Here is an 18,538-nt window from a genome sequence, read left to right as displayed (position 1 = left end):
AATACTTGGTCTGTCATTTAATCTGAGAATAATATCTATATATAAACTAAGTATTTTCCTATCATATTGTTTATATATGAATATATAGTTACTATAGTAAATGAAACAATGAATTCATACTACTGTGGCTCTTTTGAGTAATGTTAATAGTTCACTTGGCTCCTGAACCACTGAGGTCTGAGGCACTGCACCACGTAGTGTTTGGAAGGCCTTCATAGATTCCAAGGCCAGAAGGGATAGTTGCGATCATTGAGTCTGACTTCCTGTATAACACAGGCCATAGAATCAAAGGACTGGAAGGGACCTTGAGAAGTCATCTAGTCCAGTCCCCTGCACTCATGGCAGGACTAAGCATTATCTAGACCATTCCTGACAGGTGTTTGTCTAGCCTGCTCTTAAAAATCCCCAGTGATGGAGATTCCACAACCTCCTTGGGCAATTTATTCCAGTGCTTAACCACTCTGACAGTTAGGAAGTTTTTCCTAATGTCCAACCTAAACCGCCCTTGCTGCAATTTAAGCCCATTGCTTCTTGTCCTATCCTCAGAGGTTAAGAAAAACTATTTTTCTCCCTCCTTCTTGTAACAACCTTTTATGTATTTGAAAACTGGTATGTCCCTCCCTCAATCTTCTCTTTTCCAGAGTAAACAAACCCAGTTTTTTCAATCTTCCCTCAAAGGTCATCTTTTCTATTTACTTGAGACCATTTCTCCAGTTTGTCCAAATCATTTTGAATTTTAATTCTATCCTCCAAAGCACTTGCAACCCATCCCAGCCTGGTATCATCCACAAACTTTATAAGTGTATTCTCTATGCCAATATCTAAATCATTGATGAAGATACTGAACAGAACTGGACTCAGAATTGATCCCTGTGGGACCCCACTTGATATACCCTTCCAGCTTGATTGAACCACTGATAACCACTCACTGGGAATGGTTTTCCAACCAGTTATGAACCCACTTTATAGTAGCTCCATCTAGGTCAGGGGTCTCAAACTCAAATGACCATGAGGACTAGTACATTGGCCCGAGGGCCACATTGCTGACACCTCCCCGCCGCTGCCCTCAGCCTCGCCCACACTCCACCCCTTCCATGAGGCCCCGGCTCTTCCCACCCCTTCCCTACCCCATTCCAACCACTTCCCCAAAATCCCCACTCCAACTCCACCCCCTCCCTGCCCCCAGGGGGTACAGGAGGGGTGTGGCAGGGGCTTAGGGCAGGGAGTTGGGGTGTGGGAGGGATGAGGGGTGAGGCAGGGGGTCAGGGCAGGGGGTTGGGGTGTGGAGTGCAGGAGGGGTGAGGAGTGTGGCAGGGGGTTGGGGCAAGAGGTTGGAGTGCAGGAGCAGTGCGGCAGGGGGCTCAGGGCAGTGGGTTGGGGTGCACCAGGGTGTTCAGGGCAGGGGGTCAGGTGCAGGGTGCGGCAGGCGGCTCAGGGAAGGGGGTCAGGGTGCAGGGTACGGCAGGGGGCTGGAGTGCAGGAGGTCGGAGTGCATCAAGGGGCTCAGGGCAGGGGGTTCGACTGCAGGAGGGGCTCGGTGGGTGGGATCTGGCCCAGCAGGCTCCTTGCCTGCCTTCCCTGCCCCCGTGCCGCTCCAAGAAGCGGCTGGAACATGGAGGAGCAAGGGCACAGGGGTGTGTGTTGCTGTTGCTTCAGGCACCGCCCCCCCCAGCATCTCCCATTGGCCGGGAATGGGGAACCGCGGCCAATGGGAGCTGCTGGGGGCAGTGCCCAAAGCAACATCAACACACATCCCTGCGCCTCTCTTCCCCCACGTTCTTCCTGCTTCCCGGAACCGCGCAGGGGCAGAGCAGGAAGCCTCCCCTGCCCCTGGTGCACACCGGGCCAGAGCCGCTCTAGGTAAACGCTGGGGGAGGGCGGTGGGGGGGGGGGCGCGAGGACCACGCAGGCCGCAGAAAATAACCGTGTTTGAGACCCCTGATCTAGGTTGTATTTCCCAAGTTTGCTTATGAGAAGGTCATGCAAGAGAGAATCAAAAGACTTACTAAAGTCAAGGTATACCACATCTACCACTTCTCCACCACCCATAAGGCCCATTACCCTGTGAAAGAAAGCTATTAGGTTGATTTGACACGATTTGTTCTTGACAAATCCATGCTGACTGTTACTTATCTTCTAAGTGTTTGCAAATTGATTGCTTAATTATTTGCTCCATTACCTTTCTGGGAATTGAAGTTAAGCTGACTGGTCTGTGATTCCCTGGGTTGTCCTTATTTCCATTTTTATAGATTGGGATTATATTTACTAGGGTGTGGATTGCAATTAACTCAAAAAAATTAACTGTGATTAAAAAAATCTCGATTAAGCGTGCTTTTAACAATATAATACCAATTGAAATGTATTAAATATTTTGGATGGTTTTTTACATTTTCAAATATATTGAATTCAATTACAATGCAGAATACAAAGTGTACAGTTCCTTATATTACTTTATATTTTTATTATATATTTGCACTGTAAAAATGATAAATTGTATTTTTCAATTTACCTCATACAAGTACTGTAGCGAAATCTCTATTGTGAAAGTGTAACTTATAAACATTGTTTTATTTTTGAGTGTGGTTATGTAACCAAAAAACTATGTAAAACTTTAGAGACTACAAGTCCACTCAGTCCTATTTCAGCCAATCGCTAAGACTAACAAGCATCAGAGGGGTAGCCGTGTTAGTCTGGATCAGTAAAAAACAACAAAGTCTTGTGGCACCTTATAGACTAACAGATGTATTGGAGCATAAGCTTTCGTGGGTCAATACCCACTTCATCAGATGCAAGTTTGTTTACATTTACAGGAGATACTGCTGCCTGATTCTTATTTACAATGTCACCTGAAAGTGAGAACAGGCATTCAGATGGCACATGTTGTTTGATCTATGAACACTGTCACTGCAGATTTAACAAAATGCAAAGAAGGATGATGGAGTGTATCTCCACACAAGATCAGATGGGAAACACTTCAACCTGTCCCGACATAAGTCAAAGACCAAAATCAAAAACGTGCTAATCAGGGACCTTCTATTCGCTGATGATGTTGTTCTCATAGGCCACAACGAAGGTCTAGTATAAGAACTCATGGACCACCTTTCAAGTACCTGTCAGGCATTTGCTCTCACAACCAGCATCCAAAAACTGTTCTATTAGGATAGAGGGTTCCACAAGATTATTCAATTACCTTAAATACAAACCAGCTAGAAGTGGTCCAAAAGTTCAGCTATTTAGAATTCTACAGTGACCACCAACCTCTCACTGGATGAAGAACTAAATGTTTGCACTGGAAAGGCTGCCATCACCTTCAGCAGACTAACAGAGCATGGAACAATTCAAAGCTTATCATCAAGACCAAAATTCTAGTGGTACCAAGCTTGTGACCTCAGCACTCATGTATGGTGGGAAAACATGGACAATTTATACTCATCAGGAGTTTCAATCTACGTTGTTTACGCTGCATACTCAAGACAAGGTGGGTGAGATAATATCTTTTACTGGACCAACTTCTGTTGGCGGGACAGAAGTTTCTGACAGGTTTCAGGGTAGCAGCCGTGTTAGTCTGTATCCGCAAAAAAAACAGGAGTACTTGTGGCACCTTAGAGACTAACAAATTTATTTAAGCATGAGCTTTCGTGAGCTACAGCTCACTTCTTTGGATGCATAGAATGGAACACTATGTATACTATATGTATAAATATCCCGTCTGTGTGTTCCATTCTATGCATCCGAAGAAGTGAGCTGTAGCTCACGAAAGCTCATGCTTAAATAAATTTGTTAGTCTTTAAGGTGCCACAAGTACAGAAGTTTCTGAGTTTACACAGAGCTCTTTCTGCACTGATACCTGTAATCATCCACATTCATCTGAACATTTGACTACAATCACTATAGACAAAAGACATAACCAGTTTGTGAAGAAAAACAAAGCCAATGAGGCTAAGATTAAGAAAGCTTTCAGGACAGAGTAAATGCCTATTCTGCAAACATGCTAAATCTGCTGTCAAAAGATCTGAAAGGATAGGTGAGATACTATCTATGCTCCTGATTGCACACAATGGACTCCTGTAACCCCACAGACTTCAACATTTCTTTGCACAAGTACAGGGATCCACCCACACAGGACCTTGATCTTACAACTGGATTTGTGATTAAGGGTATGGCTACACTTATGGTTTGCAGCGCTGGTCATCCAGCTGTGCAGGGCCAGCGCTGGTGTGTGGCCACACTCACAGCTACCAGCGCTGGTGTGTGGCCACATTTGCAGCGCTGTTGGGAGTGATGCATTATGGGCAGCTATCCCAGCGTTCAAGTGGCCGCAACGTGCTTTTCAAAAGGGGGGTGGAGTGGGGTCTAGTGTGACAGGGAGCGGGGGGAAGAGAGAGGGGGAATTTTTGGAGCCAACACTGTGTGTTTAGCTTCCTGCCTTGAAAAATCAGAACATGTTTCCGACCCCTTAGTCTTAACTCTTAATTGCAAACAGCCTGCAGCCAACACAACTCCCCGCTGTTTCATTCGCTCCCTGCCTGCCTCTCATTTGATTGTTTACAGCCAGGTACAGATGATCACAGCAAACAGGAGCTCTGTTTGTTTTTTAGATAAGCAGCAGCGTAACGAGCTCAGCAGGAGCTCGATCATAACAAAACAAAGAGAGGCTGCATAACAAAACAAAGAGTAATTTATAAAAGCATTCTGGGATACATCCTTATACCCTGGAGGCCAATCACAGCGCTGGTGTGGGGCCACACGATGACCAGCGCTGCAGCACCAGCGCTGGAATCCTTATTCCCCATGCTGAGTGAGGTGTACGGCCAGCGCTGCAGCCAGGGAGTTGCAGCGCTGGAAGTGCCCTGCAGGTGTGGCCACTTACTAATTGCAGCGCTGGTGGAGGCTTTCCAGCACTGCAACTCACCAGTGTAGCCATACCCTAAGTTACTTTTCAACAGCCACTTTACAGCTGCCAAATACAAACAGAAAGGTGGCAGCACATATTTGTCACATCTCAAGTAATAAGATGAAATACTTTTGCAGCTTGCCTATAAGTTTATGTTTCAGACTAATATAAGCGAATAAAGATCTGTGAAGAATGTAGACTGAGTGCTTCTCTATGCTTAAAAGGCTGCCACTGCAGCACTTCAGTGAAGTCATTACCAAAAACAATGGGAAGTCTTCTACTGTCAGCATAGGTAATCCACCTCCCCAAGAAGCAGTAGTTACGTCAATGAAAGAAGAAGTCCTCCCATCAATACAGTGCTGTCTACACCAGGAGTAAGGTCAGTATAACTGTGTCACTCGGGCGTGGATTTTACTGGCCAGAAAAAAATCACTAAGAAATTGTTCAAAATACTGAAACCAGTAGTAATAGCATATGAATTTGTATAGAGAAGTTCATGTTCCTTGGCTGAAGCTGTTGAAGTGTGGAGGAAGACAAACTATTTACTGAAATGCAATTGATGATAAAATGCATGTTCTGCAAGTATTATGTGGCAGTCCTAATTATTTTCTAAAATATATGACCAGTTTCTGCATGTGCTGGTTCCACCCACAGCAGCAGAACCAACACCTGCACTTGACTATTTAGATTAATATGTTTATGATGAAAGTAGGTTTTCTGCCAACAATAGTTGAACTGCAAGCCAGCTGCCTCAATTTAAAAAAAAAAAAAGTCATGTTCACCAATTGAGTATTGTAACAGCAATTCAGTAGTGATAATCTCAAGTATATACTCAGAGAGAAAAAGATATGATCATGAAAGTAGTGTCAATTAACTGTTAAGGGTTCTGCTGGCTTTAAATTCGTATTTTCATCATTTCACCTGGTGTCCTGATGCAGACTAGAAACTGCATTAGGACAACTTCAAAGTTGATTTTTGTTTTCAGCATTTTATTTCTGAATGACTTCAAGACCCCCCTGTGAATTTCAATAACTGGATGCAATAGTAACAACTGTGACTTTTGCTCATGAACTGTAATTGTTTAAAATGTTACATTACTGAAGTTAACATATTTGTAAGATTGTACGTGTAAAAAAAATTACAATTTTGAACTTTAACATCTTGAAATACTAAGCTTTTCAATGTTAACAATGACGCAACTTTCATAGTGATGAAGATTTTATTCCACATTGTATGACTATAAATTCTGAATAAAAACAGTATTAAGGCTCCATTATGAAAGCACTTATGCTACTGAAATCAAACTAGCCAAGCAGTGAAGTGCTTAAGTGTTTTACGATGGAATTTTCATTTTTGTTGTTTTTATGAAACTGCTTCAGGCAATTCAAAGATATCCTACGGTAGTGACACTGAACAGTTTAAAACCAGAATTTATAAAACTTAATTCATAATCAAACAAACCTAAAATTGCAAGCCATACCATAAATTTTCAAATTAAGTTGGGGCTCTACAAATCTAGTGTAAATCGATGATTTTCAAAGTCCCTCCACCATTTCATTCTACTTTTATGAAAAAGGTTCTGTAAATACAACAAAGAACCCAACATCCAAAGTAGCCTGCAGAATTAAGTTTACATGCATCTATCCATACTATAACATCTATCATACACAACCACTGGTCATCATTCATGATCTTGGCTGTCTGGTAAATATTTGCCAGTTTAATTCTTTCCATCCCAGTATAGTATGCATCTCAAACACAGATCTACAGCACATGCACTTCCTACATTTTCCAGCTATTTTCCCAGTCTGTTTTTATAAAACGTGCAATAAGTCTGAACACTAAAACTTTAGATTAAAAACAAGTCTTTCTACAAAAGCATTGGTAAACAAGAACTTCACAGAAACAGAGTCTCAAAAAAAATCTAACAAGGCTTATTGAGAGTTAATTGATGTTTATCATTTATAACTATTTGTTTAAGTGACACGTAATTTTTGGCCTTTTTTAGTGTTTAACATCACCTACCTATAATGCACTAATTAGGTAAAGAACACTGTGTGAACATCAGTAGTATTTAAAGGAAGATAAAGATGTGTCCTGACCCATTCCTGAAATCAATCCAGTTCCAGGACAGACCATAGTTTCACTTTACATGATTAACAAGCGGCAGGAAAAGAAAAAAAAAAAGTTACTAAAAATAAGCAAAATAGTCTTCACATTTTTATATAAACAGTTAATGGAACTATAAAAATATAAAAGTATTACTGAAATACTTTTGCTGTAGCTATGAGAGGGGAATTTTAGCCACATTACCAGCAGTGCAAGTAGATCTAACTTCTCTGGTTATATTTTAAGTAGAATTCACTAGTCAATCACAATGCAATGACAGCATATTATATAGGCAAATTCTGGTTCTCATGTCTAACTGAAGTTAGAACAATTTTCCCTCTTCCACACAATACAGTCAGTAGGGACATGGTCAGCTTCCTTTTCCTCTCATACTACCAACTCTCCTTCCCAAAACATGGACCAGCCTTCTTAATAGGAAGTTCTGTTTCTCAACAGACTGTTTACACCCAAGGAACAGATACAATTTAGATAATGCTTTCCCTCTATAATCTAGGCAACAATTTGGTGGGGGGGGCGAATCACTCAGAGTGGGAGAAGCACTGCAGGCAGGAAGAAAATATTAGCCCACATAATTTCATATTAGCAGAAATCATACTGTCAGGGATGGTCTAGAATGATAATACTTAGTCCTGCCATGAGTGCAGGGGACTGGACAAGATGACCTCGAGGTCCCTTCCAGTCCTACAACTATGATTTATTTATTTATTTATGGAATCAGGTGCTTTAGATGCAATCAACTATATTTTTGAGGGGATGGGGAGTTGTAGAACAATTTTGCATTTAACTTTCTTTTAAGTGGCTACTTCAAATTATCTAGTTCACAATATATAAACAGCTGTGTCAACACATTTTTAGTCCACATCAAAATAAACCACAGTTCTGAATTTTTTTTAAATTCACTAGTGTTACTTGTAACATTCAGGGCCGCCCAGAGGGGGGGGCAAGAGGGGCAATTTGCCCCAGGCCCCGCGTCCCGCAGGGGCCCCCACGAGTGTTTTCCGGGGCCCCTGGAGTGTTTCCCGTCTTCCCGCGGCTCCGGTTGAGCTCTCGCAGGCATGCCTGCGGCAGGTCCACCGGAGCCCGGGACGTGTGGACCTGCCGCAGGCATGACTGCGGAGGGGGCGCTCGTCCCGCGTCTCGGCTGGACCTCCCGCAGGCATGACTGCGGGGGTCCACTGGAGTGGCGGGACGAGCGCCCCCTCCGCAGTCATGCCTGCGGCAGGTCCGCTCGTCCCGGGCTCCGGTCGACCCGCGGGAGCTCAACCGGACCCAAATGCCGCCCCGCCGCCCCACGCGCCTGCTTGGCGCGCTGGGGTCTAGAGCCGCCCCTGAGCGGGGGCCCCCCGCCGCCGAAGACCCCGGGCCCCCGGAATTCTCTGGGCGGCCCTGGTAACATTTAGGATTAAAACCAGTAGTTTGGGAAATTCTCTATACAGAATGTACCACCAAATACACAGTATAGTCAGTTCCACTGTTTCTATCACTGTATACAGTTTTCAGAGTGGTAGCTGTGTTAGTCTGTATCAGCAAAAAGCATGAGGAATACTTGTGGCACCTTAGAGACTAACAATGTATTTGGGCATAAGCTTTTGTACTGTATTTTCCACTGCATGTATCTGACGAAGTGGGTTTTAGCCCACAAAAGCTTATGCCCAAATACATTTGTTAGTCTCTAAGGTGCCACAAGTATTCCTCGTTCTTATCACTGTATAGTTACTATAACTTATTTGAGTCTTTCACACCGTGAGAGAACATTTGTTTTTCTACACTGCAAAATGACAAAATCTGAAGAGCCAGTGTAGTAAGCGGCATCAGTTTATACTCTGAAGTGCACCAGAATTCCAAAAAAAAAAGTCAAGGTTCATCAAAAGCACACATTGTTCAAAGTCTTCCTTCCAATCAGGCACGTTTAAACCGGAATCAGCGCCTCAGTCCGGTTTACGGGACTCTGCTGGTACCGCATTTACTATGCAATCTCAAAGAGGACCTTCCGCCAGCGGCTGTTTGCCGGACATTAAAGTGCCAGCAGGCCGCTACAAGCTGCATCACTTGGTTACAGTGAACAGGGTTTAACGCCGAGCCGCCTCCTGCTGCTGCACCAGCGCCGCCGCTCCCTTCCCAATGACCTATCCCCGCCCGGCCCTCCGCAGAGACCGACCCGCCCGCCCAATCACCAGGACCCGCACATGTCGGCGCTGGGCCCAGCCACCCTGGCAGTTCGGGGGCGGCTGGGCCTGAACGCCATGAGGAGCCGGGCTCGATCTATCCGCATCCACCCCGCGGGGGTGGCGGCCGCAGCCCGGCCTAACGGCGCGGAGAGACGCGGCTGTCCCACGCCCCGCCGGCGGTCTCGGGGGCCGCCTGGCCCGGGCTGGCGTGACCCACGAAGGAGCCGGGGCGTGTAGAGCCCGTGAGGGTGGGGTGCGTGACCGCCTCACTCACCGCAAGCCGCGGGGCTAGGCCGGGCCGCTGCCTCCACTCAAGAGCCACCGCTTCCTCCTCCGGCGAGATGACAAAATGGCGGCGGCAGGAAGTACCATCAGCTCCGCCGCCCCGCCCCAGGGCCCCTGCTCCCGTACGCTGCGCAATCCGCGTACTGAGCTACCCGTTCCCCACCGGGGCGCAACGGCCCCTCACACACAGCCACCCCTATGCAGACCGCGTACCAAAAAGCTTTTCCCCACTCACCAGAGGACAAACGCTCCTACGCAAACAGCGCGCCTGCTAAAAAAAATACATCAGGCTACTCAGGTCGCTACGCAAATAGCGCTAAAGCTCTATTCGCCTACCTCTCCAGGGAACAGCCATCCTCAGCGAAGAATCGCACCCAACGTACGTAAACCGCAGTCCGCGCGCGGGGAAAGCACTATCTACGCAAATCGCGTAGCCCACAGATGGGGCCAAATCTCTCTCCCACGCAAACTCGCACCCTATGCCCTGCGTTCGCTTTCCACCGCAATCGGCGCAACAGAGCCAGAGACGCCCCTACGTAAATCACGTAGCATGCTGCAGGTTAACCAGTCGCCAAATGCGCAAAATGCGTAAACAGCAGAAAAAGCCGATCCCCTTACCCGTTCTCATACCCCACCTACGCAGCCCGCTGGCTGCAGAACGCGGGCTACGTGAATGGCACAAAAGCGGCCTGGAGGGCCTCTCCTGCTACACACACAACGTAGTACTCCCCTCTAAGAGAAAAGCGGGTCGGAATACAACGTTTGAGCAGCAGGCCTCAGCCTGAGACAGACGTCCCAGCGAAGACTGCGTAGCCTCCCTGGCGCAGCGGCCGCACTACGCAATGCGGGTTACGCTAGCAGGACAACGTAACCAAGGATGGTGAATACCGACACCCCCACCTCCGCTCGACCGCGCCCCCCAGTCAAGGGAGCCGCTTCCCTCGCGCGCGAACTTGGCTCTCACCTGAGGGACAGGCTGCGCGCTCTCCACCCTCCCGCCGGACCGGGTGCCGTGGGGCCCGGAGGGGGGGAGGTGTCTCTTCCGCGTCGCACCGGGGGCTAGGGCTGGGGCGTCCGCGGGGCAGATAAAGACCGAGGGGCAGCGAGAGGAACCGATAGCGGCTCCGCACTGACTTCACCGCGCAACGCTCTGCGTCGCGGCGCAACAGACCACGCAACCGACGCATCCCGCGCAGGCTACGTGCGTCCCCTCCGCTACCTAAGCCCCGCCCCTCAAGCGCAAGGCCTAAGGCGGAGCCGGGAGTGAAGAGAGGTCAGGACGCTCTGCTGTCGGGCAGCCACTACAAGGGGGGCGCTGCGCTGCGCTGCGCTGCGCTAGGGAGGAAGAGGGAGCGCCGCGGCCGAGCGTGTATTGCGCGGGGGAAGACGGACGCTCTTGGGTCTGCAGCCAGTTGGGAACTGCACGGCAGCCACGTTGCGGGGGGTGGGGGAGAGAGCTCTGCAGTGGTGGGGGCGTGCCTGGTGCGGGGGGAGGGGCAGCTGTGCGGAGGTGGGGGCGTGCCTGGTGCGGGGGGAGGGGCAGCTGTGCGGAGGAGGGGGCGTGCCTGGTGCGGGTGGAGGGGCAGCTGTGCGGAGGAGGGGGCGTGCCTGGTGCGGGGGGAGGGGCAGCTGTGCGGAGGAGGGCGTGCCTGGTGCGGGAGGGGCAGCTGTGCGGTGGAGGGGGCGTGCAGGGTGCGGGGGGAGGGGCAGCTGTGCGGAGGAGGGGGCGTGCATGGTGCGGGGGGAGGGGCAGCTGTGCGGAGGAGGGGGCGTGCATGGTGCGGGGCAGCTCTGCAGCAGGCGGTGACTGTACGGAGAGAGGAGCCTCTATAGCCCGCTGATCACTACAAGGAGGGGAAAGGCGACTCTGTGCAGGTGGGTGGGCACTGCATGGGGAGGCAGTTTCTGCAAGTTGATGGGCATTGTACAGGTAGGGGGCATGTCCCTGCAGCACGGTGTATGCTGCACGAAGAGATGAGGGGAGATCTGTCCTGTGAATAGGCATCATCCACTGCATGGGGAGAAGAGCCTCTCCCGAAAACTGCTGGCTGAATCATTTGCTCTGGAGAATTGTTAGTCCTTCCACTTCTGGGTCTGCCCCAGTGTCTGTTGACTCTGAAGTCTGGTACACAAATGTCCATATTAACTGTTTTACTGCTGATCATTTTAGCAGAAATATCTGTCTCATCTGGCACTGGGTGTGACCTACAAGCATCATGTAATTCCCCTTCATTGATTTGGATGCAGCACTGCCCAGATTGCTGCAGCCCCTGGTAGCCAACACTTACTCACACCTCTCAGTGTATGGAAAGTGTAATTTCTCAGAGCTGGAAAGTGTAATTTCCAGCTCAAGGAGACATATTTGCACTAGCGCTGACTGAGCAGTGTAGCCCTGGTGGCAATAGGGGCTTGATGTCCTGAGGATGTACCTACAATTTCAGACAGAATTGTACTTGAGGAAGCTAGCTTCTTGTGCTGCCAGGGCCGCGCTGCTATGTTTCCACCTTTCAGGTCTGGTGTAGGCATACTGTAGGCTGAGCATGGGGTGGCACCTCACTTCCCCATCAGGAGCCCCAGCAGTCACTGTGACTCAGGCAGACCATGCTGCCTAGACGCAAAGAGGGAGAGCACCCACTCCTGGCGTTGCCAGTTTTGGTTGGATGTATTCCTGGAGGTTTCATCACATGACAAAATCTTAAATATTAATCTTTAATTCCTTGAGACTCCATGACAATCCTGGAGGGTTGGCAACCCTACCCACTCCTGTTTCTCATGCCCAGGCACAGCATGCCCTCTGCTGGCCAATGTGGAGATGGCCATTGCCCCATCTGCTGCCTAGAGCAGGCCTGTAGGTGTGGTTGAGATCTACATTGAGGGCACAATGTGAACTCCCTTTCCTCCTCCCCATATACATCCACTCTCATGCTGGCTACAATCTGGTCCCTAACATCTTGGCTCCAATAACTGATTTGAAGGACTCCATCTGTTTGGTCTGTCTCCCTAAAATGATCCATGATCTTTCAGAGGATCTGCTGTGCCTCTGATCTTCAAGTGCAAATATAGTGATGCCACAGGGAAAGTCAGTCCTGCTTGGCTCAAGTTCTGTGCCTGTGCCATCTTGTTGACAAAGGAAGGGGTTCTGAAGATAAGGATGAAAATTGTGGAAACACCCCATGGGTCATGACTCACCAGTATCAAACTCAAGTCCATAGGAGCAGCCTGCTGACAATGGCTTACCTGGGACCCATGAAGCCCAGCCCCCGTGTGAGGCTCCATCTTTGAGGTCTGATTGGTGGAGTGTCAGAGTAGCTGAATGGCTGACTGGCCCTGCTTAAGCCAGCAGCAGGAACAGGAAGCTATCTGAACAACCGGGCTTCACCCTGCTCTGGACTGTGCACCTTGTGCTTCCCACCCATTCTGCTTGATATCCTGGCTTGACTCCTGGCATCTGACTTGAGGTTCTTGGCCTCCAGCTGGTTTCCTATCTCTGACCCTCTAGTAGCTTGACCTGGCCTGACTCTAGTTCCCGACTTGTGGTTCTGATCTCCAGTTTGTCTCCTACTACTGACCTCCCGAAATCCTGACCCAGTTGGCTCTTGACTCCTGTCTCCTGGCTGCAGACTTGGACTCTGACTACAAGGTCTGACTGCCCATGACCAAGCCATGACACCCTGACAGTGGGATTGGTAGTTGGCTCAAACCAGAGACAATTTTCAAAGGCAGGAATAATCCAGTGTCTCAGGAACTGCTATTTGAAAACTAGGTGCAACAAAGCTGATGGAGAAGCACCCTTGGTGCTGGGGGTGTTTCTACCATTGGCCTGTGAACCACACAGGGTATATTTCAAAGTGAAAGGAGGGTCTAGGATCTGGCACAATGACTTCTCCTGCTGTGTTTGCCATCCAAACACCCTTTGGTCGAGGGGAATGTGTGTGGGCCTGTTTTCCGGGTGGGGGAACCAAAGGACAGGGGATGTAAGTGACTTGGAAAAGGTTATAGAGGAAATATGGGGCAGAAATGGGAGCAGAGATCTGCTCTCCATTCACTACCAAAAAACTTTAGCTAACAAGGAGTTATGGTTGGCTGGCAGTGCCTTGTACCCATCTAGAATGTTGAGTGCAACTAGATTGAAATCTCTGAAAACCAGAAAATAAAGAGGTAAGGTGCATAGCAGCCCTCACCCAACCTTAACTCTGCTCCTGGAGCTTGCAAAAGCCACTGAGGGTATACTGTAAGTATGGTTCAGCCAGGACTGCCCCGTAATGAGCAGACTTGAGGAATGTCTAAGGGCTCATCTTCACTGCAGAGTTAATTCAAGCTAAATTCAAGTGTTGCCTGTTGTGGTTATTGGACCTACAAACTTACCATGAGCTCAACTGTAAAAAGTATGTGGAAGTTCATAAAAGTTACAATACCCATGATCAATAGGTCAAGTTGTTTACAATGACTAATATTATAACAGGTGCAAAAAAACCCAACAGAGAAACTCTAGTAGTCCAAACAACCAGGGCTTACTGATATAATTCAAGGACTATGCCAGATTATACTTAGTAAACAAGAAAATACGGAAACAAAGGTACCTATGCCAAGTTTGGCCTTACAGAAATGCACTTAAATGATGGACACATTAATGAGCATAAACTATGCCACCTATTTTTACTCCTTTTCGGGGTTCCTAAAATGAGACTTTGGGGAAAAAAATAGTTTTCTTCCCTCAGCTCATCCACCAATCTGCCAGCATTGAAACTCATCTTGACTCATCTCAGCTTCCTCAAGCTTAAGTCAGACAGAGCAGACCAGGCTAAGGACTTCCTCGGGGACAGAGGGAGGTGGCCGGCTGGCCTTGCTCTTGTTGAAGGAACTTTATTTTCACCTGTGAGCGCTGACAGTCACCACACAATCACAACATCCCCTCATCAGCCCACCAGTGGGACTGTCTACCAGCCCTGCAAAGGCATGTAAGATCCTGTATTATTTTCCCTTCCCTTGTTGTGTTGCTTTCTTTCCTCCCTCTTTTGTCCTATCTCCTCTCTCATTCTCTCAGCTTTTTGTATGAATGTAGTAAGATGAGATGACCACAACTGTGCCTTTTCTAAGGAGCAAGAATCCAAATAGATGATGTCCCCGATCAGAGCATGAACAGGGATCAAGCAGAAAGTGCTAAGCTTGACCTGCCAGCCAAAGCATCCATTCATGATTGACCAATATTCTGAAGATATCTGTAAAATCTGTATTCCCCAACCTTTCTCCCTCTCTCTCCTCTACCTTGAGCCTGTCTGTCTGTCTTAGAAACAGGAGAAGTAAATACCCTTTACAAGGCAGGACTGGAAGTAAAATTAACTCTTTTAATCAATGAAAGGTTCTGAAAATAAGTCTCTATTTTGTCTCCCAAATGAGAGAGATGTTAAAGGATTTGATTGTTTCAGTTTCAATATAAATGCTTGTTTTAATTTCTTGTTCTTTCTTGTGTTTGATCAATATGCTTTCAGTTTTAGAATGAATGAATGCTTTTGGGTGTTTGCTGAGTAAACTAAAGTCTTTGTAGAACTTCCCCACCCCCAAATCTATTTATTACCATGTGATGTTGGACAGTAAAAGAGTTTATAGTCACCTTAAGTCTTTAGACCTTCAAGATCAAGATCAATACAATATCCCCCAACTCAAGTCCCATCCTTACACAAAACATCTTAAGGGTGGTGCTACTTTTAACTCCAGTTGGCTGCCCAGTCGGATGTGGGCTATACTGTTCAAGTTAGCACAGCTTGTCAGCTGCTAGCACAGCTCCTCTGTGCAGCTCAAGTATTGTTTCATAGTGTGACTGTATTTACTTGAGCTAGGCCAACTCCAGAGGAGTTAACTCAGGTGCAGATAATGGCAGTTTACTCTTCTGTGAAGACATTTACCATATGTGCTATGGTGTGTCCCATATAATTATATTCTTTCGTTCAGCTCCTTGCATGCCCACTGTCTTAGGGGCAGCTCTATGGACTGGATCAGGAATTACTTACAGTGGGTTGCTACAGCTTCCAATGTGATAGGATGGAGGTGCCTCTGTAATCAGAAGGATCATGCAGCCTTGTTTCTGTGATGTTATGTGGATTCTGCAGGCAGAGGAACATTATGGTCTATTGTTGCCATGGGGATTTCTAGCAGTCTATCAGACATGACAGTGTGACAGTGGTACAGGGCAGAGAGAAGTGCAGGTGGTGTTCCAGAGGGAATCCATAGGCCTAGGGTGTGAGGCAGTGCTGCTCATACTTAGCTATTCATTAACCTAGTTCTTGGGCAGTCAATAAAACAGTTACTAACCTGTTCTGTAACTGTTGTTCCTCGAGACATTGCACATGTCCGTTCCACTTCAGGTTTGTGTGCACCTGTGCACCAGAGTCAGAGATTTTTCCTTTAGTAGTACCCATTGTGGTGACACACATGCATGCACCATCTGCAGCCTTGTGCTGCTGTGCATAAAGGGTGGAGCCACCTCCAACCTCATTCAGTTCCTTTATCATAGAATAGAATAATTTAATATCAGGGTTGGAAGGGACCTCAGGAGATGATCTAGTCCAACCCCTGCTCAAAGCAGGACAAATCCCCAGATAGTTGTTTGTTTGCTTGTTTTTAACGCTAGTTCTCTAAATGGGCCCCCTCAAGGATTGAACTCACAACGTGGGGTTTACCAGGCCAATGCCCAAACAACTGAGCTATCCCTCCCCTCCTTCCTATTGCACAGACTCCAATATAAAGGGGAAGGATGGCAGGTCCTGGGATGTACATGTGCAGCACGTCTCAAAGAACAACAGTTACAGAATAGGCTAGGAACTGTTCTTCAAGTGATTGCACTGTCCATTCCACTTTAGACTGACCCAAATAGTTCAATCCAAAGATGGGTTTGAGTCTACCTGAAGGACTACTCATCTGAACTTGGCATTGTTTCTGGAGTGCTGAGATGTAATGAATCATGAAGATGTGTACCAATGACAAAGTTGCAGTCTGTTACAGTGGAGTCGCATCTTACGTGGGGGTTAGGTTCTAAAGTCAGCACATAAAGCAAAAATCGCGTATAGTCAAAATTACCCTTGAAAATCCCTTAAATTACACATAAAGTACAAGCAGCAAAGAGTCCTGTGGCACCTTATAGACTAACAAACGTATTGGAGCATGAGCTTTCGTGGGTGAATACCCACTTCGTTGCATCCAGCGAAGTGGGTATTCACCCACGAAAGCTCATGCTCCAATACGTTTGTTAGTCTATAAGGTGCCACAGGACTCTTTGCTGCTTTTACAGATCCAGACTAAAACGGCTACCCCTCTAATACTTGACATAAAGTACAGTATACTGTACATGGTTTTGTGTATACAACCCTGTACAGTAATATGTATAATGTATACGGTAATGTACAGTATATAATAAAGAGTGCATATGCAAAATATAATTTTACAGTACTGTATTTTTAATTACAGGGGGGTAATCATGGCTTGATGTCGATCCAGGAAACAGAGGTGATGGAGAGCTTGGGTGACGGAGAGCGAGTCGTAGACAAAGTGGTTGGCTCTGGTTCGGCTCGAGAAGTTGATTGCGTAGGCTCATCCGCTGCTGGCTGTTTTTCCTTGAAAAACATGGTGATCGGCAACTGTCACTCTTGTCTTTTGAGCTGCTCTAACATTTCTTGATACAGTCTGAAATCATCCGTAATACTACGTGTGATTTTGAGGCTTCATTCCATGGAGGGATCGTATTCAGAAATTAAATCATTCAAGTGTTGCGCTGCTTGGAACACTTCAGCAAATTTATGAAGATTCCAACTTGCTGGCTCTTCCTGTTTGTTGTCATCATCTTCGTCTTCTGTAGACGATTTTATCAGTTCCTCTAATTCTTCGTTAGTCAGTGTTTCTCTTTGGCTCTCAATCAGTTCTTCAGTTTCTTCCTCAAGGATGTCAACAAAGCCATCACCACCCACTTGCCTGACCACCTGAACAATGTGTTTCACTTCTTTGTCAATATTTGGGAAACCCTTAAAATCATTCACACATTCTATTGGTTTCACCAACATGCATTGACTGTTTCAGGCTTGATTGCATCTATTGCCTGTTTAATATAAGTGATGCAATCGGCAATGTTGAAGGACTTCCAACACTCCATCACATTAAGATTGGAATCAGCATCCATAGTGCTACGTATCCATGAGAACGTAAGCTTCGTATATGTGGCCTTGAAACTCACGCCTTGGTTGAGGGGATGGAGGTGGTATTTGGGGGGAGATAGACGACTTCAACATCGTTATGTGCAAACCAGAGTGCCGCAGGGTGACCAAGAGCATTGTCTACAATCAGCAACACTTTGAAGTCAAGTCCATTCTCTTCGAGGTACCGCTTGACCTCCGGAATGAAACACTTATGGAACCAATCCAGGAATATGCTGCTGTCACCCAAGCCTTTTTATTTGATTGCCAGAACACAGGCAGGAGATTTTTGTTCTTGCCTTTTAAGGCACGGGGATTTACAGCCCTGTAGAGCAAGCCCGGCTTTATTAAATGCCCAGCCGTGTTACCACAGAACAACACAGTCACACGGTCTTTAGCTGCTTTGAAGCCAGGGGTTTGTCTTTCTGATTTCAAAATGTAAGTACAGTTGGGCTTCCCCCCCCCCCTCCAGAAGAGCCCAGTCTTGTCAGCATTAAAAACTTGTTCTGGAAGATAGTCCTTTTCTTCTATGATTTTCTTTAATTGTTCGGGGTAGGCTTTTGCTGCCTCTTCATTGGGAGATGCAGCTTCACCAGTAGTCTGCACATTTTTGAGGTTGAAGCAGTTCCTAAAACTGTTAAGCCAACCTTGGCTGGCTTTGAATTCCTTCTCATCAGAAGGCTGTCCCTCTTTGGCAGGAGGTTTGAACAGCACAAAGAGGGTGTCGGAGAAAAACTCAGTTCTCGCTTTCTGTTTGGGTGCAGCAAAATCAAATACTTTATTCTTTCTCTAGTAATTACAATAGAGGGAGGGAGTGTCCTAGGAAACAGGGTCGCCCCTGTCCTGGACAGCTCTCTCTCAATTGGTAAACAATTACAGCA

At 47.1% G+C, this 18,538-nt stretch overlaps 1 protein-coding gene and 1 long non-coding RNA gene across 10 annotated transcripts in view; one reads left to right on the top strand and one right to left on the bottom strand.

The window, feature by feature from the left end:
- The window catches only part of BRD4 (bromodomain containing 4), a 234,194-nt gene extending 223,614 nt beyond the window's left edge, over nt 1–10,580 (bottom strand). For 5 of the 9 annotated variants that reach the window (XM_039514637.1, XM_039514642.1, XM_039514644.1 and 2 more), the window contains exon 1: nt 10,442–10,579. The gene's annotated coding sequence lies outside the window, so the exon portion shown is untranslated. Of the gene's footprint in view, nt 1–9,466; nt 9,610–10,095; nt 10,118–10,441 lie in introns of those variants that run through there. The other 4 variants (XM_039514641.1, XM_039514638.1, XM_039514640.1 and 1 more) reach the window with 3 other exon arrangements.
- An 83-nt stretch (nt 10,581–10,663) lies between these two features.
- LOC120391191 lies at nt 10,664–18,130 on the top strand. The gene is made up of 3 exons (XR_005591239.1): nt 10,664–10,877; nt 14,196–14,435; nt 16,939–18,130. It is a non-coding gene; the product is annotated as an uncharacterized LOC120391191 (long non-coding RNA).
- Nucleotides 18,131–18,538: the final 408 nt, after the last annotated feature.

This window comes from Mauremys reevesii, linkage group 25, assembly GCF_016161935.1.
Source record: "Mauremys reevesii isolate NIE-2019 linkage group 25, ASM1616193v1, whole genome shotgun sequence".
Lineage (NCBI taxonomy): Eukaryota > Metazoa > Chordata > Testudines > Geoemydidae > Mauremys > Mauremys reevesii.
This window is presented reverse-complemented; position numbering and strand designations above follow the sequence as displayed.